At 39.4% G+C, this 6,579-nt stretch overlaps 1 pseudogene; it reads left to right on the top strand.

Moving 5' to 3' along the window:
* The first annotated feature begins 2,842 nt into the window (after window positions 1-2,842).
* Window positions 2,843-6,579, top strand: part of LOC128061304 (histone-lysine N-methyltransferase SETMAR-like) — a 43,133-nt pseudogene continuing 39,396 nt past the window's right edge.

The raw sequence follows: 6,579 nt of genomic DNA, 5'->3' as shown, positions 1-6,579 counted from the left end.
ACAGGCAAAAAAATTTGAATTCATTTTAATAACCAGTTCTATTTGAAGGGGATGACAGAGGATGAGATGGTTGGATGGCATCACTGACTCGATGTACATGAGTTTGAGTAAACTCCGGGGGTTGGTGATGGACAGGGAAGCCTGGCGTGCTGCAGTCTGTGGGGTCACAAAGAGTCGGACACGGCTCAGCAACTGAACTGAACTGAATTAAATCTAGTAACTCTAAGGATTCCTTTTATCATGTTGAAATAGTCAGTGGTAGAATTTCATGTGAAAATGGATAAGCTTCGAATACCGACTTTTTCACATCAGGGATTTCAGAGTCATGATAAAGCTCTGCTTCTGCCTGGAACTGTCTGGACAGTTCTGGTCCCTAGCCCCCACCCCCAAGAGTGCAACTGGGGGCTTTGCACAGAATGTCTTACATGTTAAAGGGATCGCTAGGCTTTTTGTTAAGAATATGCTTATAAGGTAAAAGGGGTGAGCCTGAATATGGTTTGCTAATAAGATTTTAAAAAAGGAAGACCAAAGGTAATAGATTTTGGCCTAGAGAATTGAAGTCACATATGTAAGTTCATAGAAAATACATTAGGATTTGAACCCCAAACTCCAGAGCCTGAACCCCCTACTCCCACATTTGTCTACTAGATAACATTTATGGCCTGATTCTATTAGAGTCCTTCACTGTTGACTGATATTTAGCATTCTAAAAATGGGCAATTTCTAAGTGCCATTCAGAGTCTTGGTTAATCTTTTAAATCATGATATTTATTTTTCTGTCACTTTCTTTTTTTTTTTAATACTTCCCTAGATATAACTAGGTAAAAAAGAACATCATGCCTTATATCAACAGTGAGTTCCCAGAAGGCAGCTATGCCCAGAACAGCATTGAATAAGTATGCATTCATAATTATTGGTCATCTAATATGTGCCAAACATTGTGTTAAATTGCAGGATAGCATACAAACAATTTAAGTGGTGGGGGTGGGGGGTGGCAAGGGAAGAAAGCCCTGTAAATAGAAAATGGGTTGCTTTTTCTCATAGGATTACAGAGAATGATGCCATGACCTCTACTTGAGGGCATCATGAAAGGCTTTTCAAAAAGTGACATTTGAGGTGGGTTTTGAAGTATGAATAGGAGTTTGACAAACTCTCTCTATATAAAATATGTATGGATATATACATATGCATCGTGATTATCTGAGTTCTCTCCATGTGGTGAGGTGATGTGATATAGTGAAAGAATATTGGGTGGAAAATGAAGAAAAACATGTTCCTGTCCTGATTTGTACATTATAATTTAGGGGTAAGTCATTTAGCATCTCTGTCCTGTGGACTGTTTCATGAAAGAATTTTGAAAAAAAAAATCTTGACAATTCTCAGGGGATTAATGGCACCCAGCAATCATCATTTCTACCCTCTGTTCTTTTACACAAGATTTTGTACCTGTGCCTATTTAAAATCCACTTTTCCTCCTTTGCCTCTCTCAATATTACCTGTAATTAAAAGTCATCTCTTTTCTTTTAATGAAGCATTTCACAGATGATTCTCATTCAATACCACATGGTTATTGAGGAAAAAACAAATTTTAAATTTAAATACATATGTGAACTCCTGCAACATTGGGCTATGTACCATGAGTATATAAAGATTGATATGGACTGCCCAATCCTTGGGAATTTATAATCCAGGAGAAGAGACTGTTACATTTAGAGATTACTCTGGCACAGGCAGACAGGAATAAAAGGGAATCTGTGGTCCAGTGATGGAGGGACAGATCCACTGCACATGAGAAACTCCCAAATAAGTCAAACTCTAAATGAGAAATAGTGTAGGTCCCAATAAAGTGTGGCGATAACCTAAGGCCTATTGAATGTTATTCTGTTTACACCACGCTTTATTTTATATTATCTCATTTGATCCTCACAATAGCCTTGAAATGTAGGAAGGTATCATTTCATTTTATGAGTGAGAAATTCAAACTCAAGGAAATTAACTCACCTCCTCAGGGTTCTTAGTAGTGAGTGGGAGAACAGGGACTGATTTCTAAATTCAGTAATTTTTGTGTAGCACCAGCTGGTTGGATACAGACTCTGGAGGCTGGAGGTGGAAAAGAATGGGACAGAGAGTCAAGTTCTTCATATGGCTCCTGTTTTTAAAGAACTCTTTCATGGGTGGGTGGGGCGTGTGGGGTGAAACTATTGAATACCTGCTTCACCAGTTTCATGGATTAACCGACAGGTGGCACCACGTCCCAGTACAAGCCTTTTCTCCTTGAAGCTATAGCACAGACCACTGACCTTCAGTTAAACTTGGCAGACTAAAGTGAGGCTCATAACCCTGCTTCCCCCCTTCCTAAGATAATCAGGATCTGTTTACTTACGTACTTAAAATCAGTAAAGGAGTGGGAAGCATGAGGATGTTAAAATGTAATGGCTTGGGAATATCCACTCTGCCTTTCATTGCTGAATGAAAGTCCCTCTCAACTCCGGCTTTGGACAAGCAACAAAGTCCCTCACAACTCCAGCTCTTCACCTCTCAAGTGAAGTAAACTTTCACAGAAGTTTTCGTGAAGGTCAGTCATAATGCGTACTGTGGGCCAGCTACACAGCTGTTCAGCAAACGGTAGTTATATTTACCCATAGCTAAACATGGTAAGGAAACCATGATCATACCATCGTCTCTCTACCTACCCATTTGTTACTAGAAACACATCTTCAGGTAGTTAGTCTAGTGTCTACTATTGGTAGGGCATTATTCTTGCATTTTTGGACTCTTCAGCAGAGGATTCTTTCACGAAGTTTGGGCAGGAAGAGTAGTAAGAGGTAGAAAGAGAATACGGATGGCCTTTGATTATGCTGTGAGGGCTTTCATCATCCTCCTGATCAACAACATGATTCTGTCAGAAGTCCCGAAGGTAATGAACTAATGCGCATTTATTAGGTATATAACTAAGTATTCTACATGGTTGAAATAGCATAGAAGTTCTTTCTCAAAATTTATAGTTATAAGGGAAAAGAACTGTTAACCATGAAACAACTGAAAATACTAGATTATGATTATGCATATAGTTATCTGCTAAATGATACTTCTGTGTAGGATTAAGGGAAGTTTTTGCTTTCCTGCTCATCTAATCTGGCTCTGCTCACTTCTGATACTGGTATTTTGAATGCTGGTTATCAGGGTAGTTTCTGGGAAATCATAGCCAATTTCTCAATAAATAACCTGAAGGACAACAGTAAGTGAAATCTACAGATGTCGGAAGTCCAGGGCCCCTTACAATAAATCTTTTTATTTTTATTTTTTAATTTATTTAATTGGAGGGTAATTGCTTTACAATATTGTGTTGATTTCTGGCATACATCAATGTGAATCTGCCATAGATATACATGTGTGCCCTCCCTCTTGAACCTCCCTCTCACCTCCCACGCCTTCACACCCATCTAGGTTGTCACAGAGAAACAAATCTCTTTTCATTTGGCAGGACAGGTCACCCTCAGGAAGTACTAGGGTGAGTCATGTGAACCTGTGAGCTGCTTCATCTCTTTCAGGTTGCAAGGTAAGAGAGATGTCAGGTCACCTAAGAAGAAGAAAGTCTTCTTGCAAGGACGCGTAGAATAGGAGATGAACAGTGGGAAGCTTTCACAGAAGGCTCATGGAATCTAGAAGTTTGTTCAAGTGCCACACGGTTCATGCCATCTTATTCCTTCCGTGTCTCCTCAACAGCAGAAGTTTTTGCTTCCTTTCTCTTGCACAAGTTAGGACACTGTTTCTACTGCTGTTACTTTTATCACATAAGTTCCTATGTTCCCTTCTTTTTCCCCTATAATTGCAGGGTTTCTGCTAACTTGTGGCTTATAGTCGTGCCTTCTGTTATCTTCTGAATAACTTATTTTTTAATACTTTTCTTTCTTTGTCCCCTTTTTCTGTCTAACGACTGTCTGTCTGATGACTCTTTTGGAGTTGAGTAGAGGATTTGATTCTATCACCCATTCATCATGGAACAGAGCATGCTCCTGGGTCACCTGCTAAACATCTGATAAACTATTTTGGTTGCCTTTGGTCAGATATCCTTTCTCTGTTCATTGAATTCCATTCAAGGTATTAATTAGGGCTACATGTTTCAGGGCATGGAGACCTATATGTCAGGAATCTAGAGATGGGCTAAGTCCATGGCAGCCACTTTGAGGATTCTCAGCTGGGGCAGTGTCAATATAGTCACATTTCATGGTGTTCCTAATGGGCTGGGTAGCCCATAAGAAATAAGTAGATTAAAAAAATTTTTTTCTGCCTTTAGTTTTATTGGAGTATAGTTGCCTCACAATCTTGCATTCGTTTCTGCTGTACAGCAGAATGAATCAGCCATACATATACATATCTGCATCTCTGTCTTAGTCGTGTCCAACTCTTTGTGACCCCAAGGACTGTGTAGCCTGCCAGGCTCCTCAGTCAATGGAATTTTCTGAGCAAGAATACTGGAGAAGGTCACCATTTCCTACTCCAGGGCATCTTTCTGACCCAGGGATTTAACTTGAATCTCCTGAGTCTCCTGCATTGGCAGGTGGATTCTTTACCACTGAGCCACCTGGAAAGACTGCAAATACATGGATACATGTATGCACAATGTATCCCCTTCCTTTTGGATTTCCTTCCCACTCAGGCCACCTTTAAGTAGAGTTCCCCCATGCCATACAGTATGTTCTCACTAGTTATCTATACATAGTATCAATGGTGTATGTATATGTGTCAATCTTAGTCTGCCGATTGCTTCCCCCACTCCCATTTGCTCCTTAGTATCCATGTATTTCTTCTCTATATCTGTTTCTCTTATTTCTGCTTTGCAAGTTAGATCATCTATACCATTCTTTTATATCCTACATATATGCATTAATATATGACATTTGTTTTTTTGCATCTCATGCAGCTCAATATAAAAAACAAACAACCCAATCAAAAAATGGGCCTAAGACCTAAATAGAAATAATGATTTTAAAAGAGGTTCCCCGAGCAAGCTCTGGGGCCTGTGCCTGTGTTAATTAGTTTTCTATTTTGGCTGTAATAAATGATCAATTTAGCAGCTTAAAGCAGCACAAATTTATTATTTTATAGTTCTGTAGGTCAGAAGTTCTGTATGGGTATCATTGGACTAAAGCTGGGTGTCATCAGAGCTACATTTTTTTTTTTTTTTCTGGAGGTTCTGGAGAAGATTCCACTTGCAGGATCATTTAGGTTATTGGCAGAATTCAGTTCCTTGCAATAGTAGGATTAAGGATTCTTTCCTTGCTGATGGTCAACTGAAAGCTCCTTCTAGGAGCCACCTGCCTTCTTTGGCTTGTGGCACCTTTCCTACCTTCAGAGCCAGAAACAGAAAGTCAAGTCCCTCTCAAGCTCCAGATCTCTCCTGCTTCTTCTTCTGTCTTCTCATCTGCTTGATTGATCTTTCTGCTCTCCTCTTCTGCTTTTAAGGACTCATGTGACTAGACTGGTTTACCAGAATAATCTAGGATAATCCCACTACCCCAAAGTCTATAATATTAATCACCTCATCTGCAAAATCCCTTTGCCATGTAAGGTAACATATTCACAAGTTCCAGGATTAGGACATGAACATCTTTGTGGGGCCGTTAATCTGGCCTAGCACACCATTTTTTGACTTGCACTTGTCTTGACCATGACAAATATAAATCCTCCAGAAACTGTCACAGTTTTCACATCCTCCTGAAGCCTTCCTCACATATGATTGGCAGTCCTGATTTTTTCTTTCTTTAACTTCTTACGCCATATTGTTTATGGTGTAACATGATCACGTGATCACATTTTGTCACATGATCTTGTAGTACTCTTGATGCTTCAATAAATATTTAGAGTATTATATAAGTAGCAGGCTTTGGGGAAAGGAAGCTTGATGGAGTACCAGTCCCTGGGCTGATGATCACTTCACTGATGTATTTACCACCAAAGTGGAGCTACTAAAAGATTCTTATGTTTTCTAGTTCCCTCTCTTCTGGCAGCCAGAGTTGATTAGAATTTAAATCATTCTTTCAATAGAGTAGAGCTTCTGCCCTTGGATTTTATTGTTTGTTTCATGAAAGAGAGCTCCAGTTGACAATGCAGGCATGGTTAGAATTCAGGAAATCTTTATTGACAAAGATCACATTATAATTACCCTGAATCCAAGTCTCTGTGAAGATAATAGAATGTTAGGAAGTTTAGGGTCAAGCTTAATGCCTAGATTTCATCACTCCTTTTCTGTTCACTTCCAAAGTTCATTGAGTATGTCCATAAAGACAAGACCATGGATAAAAATATAAATGTTGTGAAAGTACCAAGCAACAGTTCATTAATCTGTTTCTTAGAGCAGTGCTTTTTAGTAAGGGACTAAGTTGAGAAGTGTCCATTGAGAAATGACCTTGGGACCTGTGCTATTCTGGTTTACCCACTTACCTGCAGACAGAAAGCTTTAGGCAAGCAAGAAGCCAAATTAGATGTCTCTTTGCTTACTGCGTCACTTCTTGGGAAATAGATGGGGGAGCAGTGTCAGACTTTATTTTTTTGGGCTTGAAAATCACTGCAGATGGT

This window comes from Budorcas taxicolor, chromosome 16 (assembly GCF_023091745.1).
Source record: "Budorcas taxicolor isolate Tak-1 chromosome 16, Takin1.1, whole genome shotgun sequence".
Taxonomy (NCBI): Eukaryota; Metazoa; Chordata; class Mammalia; order Artiodactyla; family Bovidae; genus Budorcas; species Budorcas taxicolor.
The sequence above is the reverse complement of the archived record's forward strand: the minus strand, read 5'-3'. Positions and strand labels throughout refer to the sequence as shown.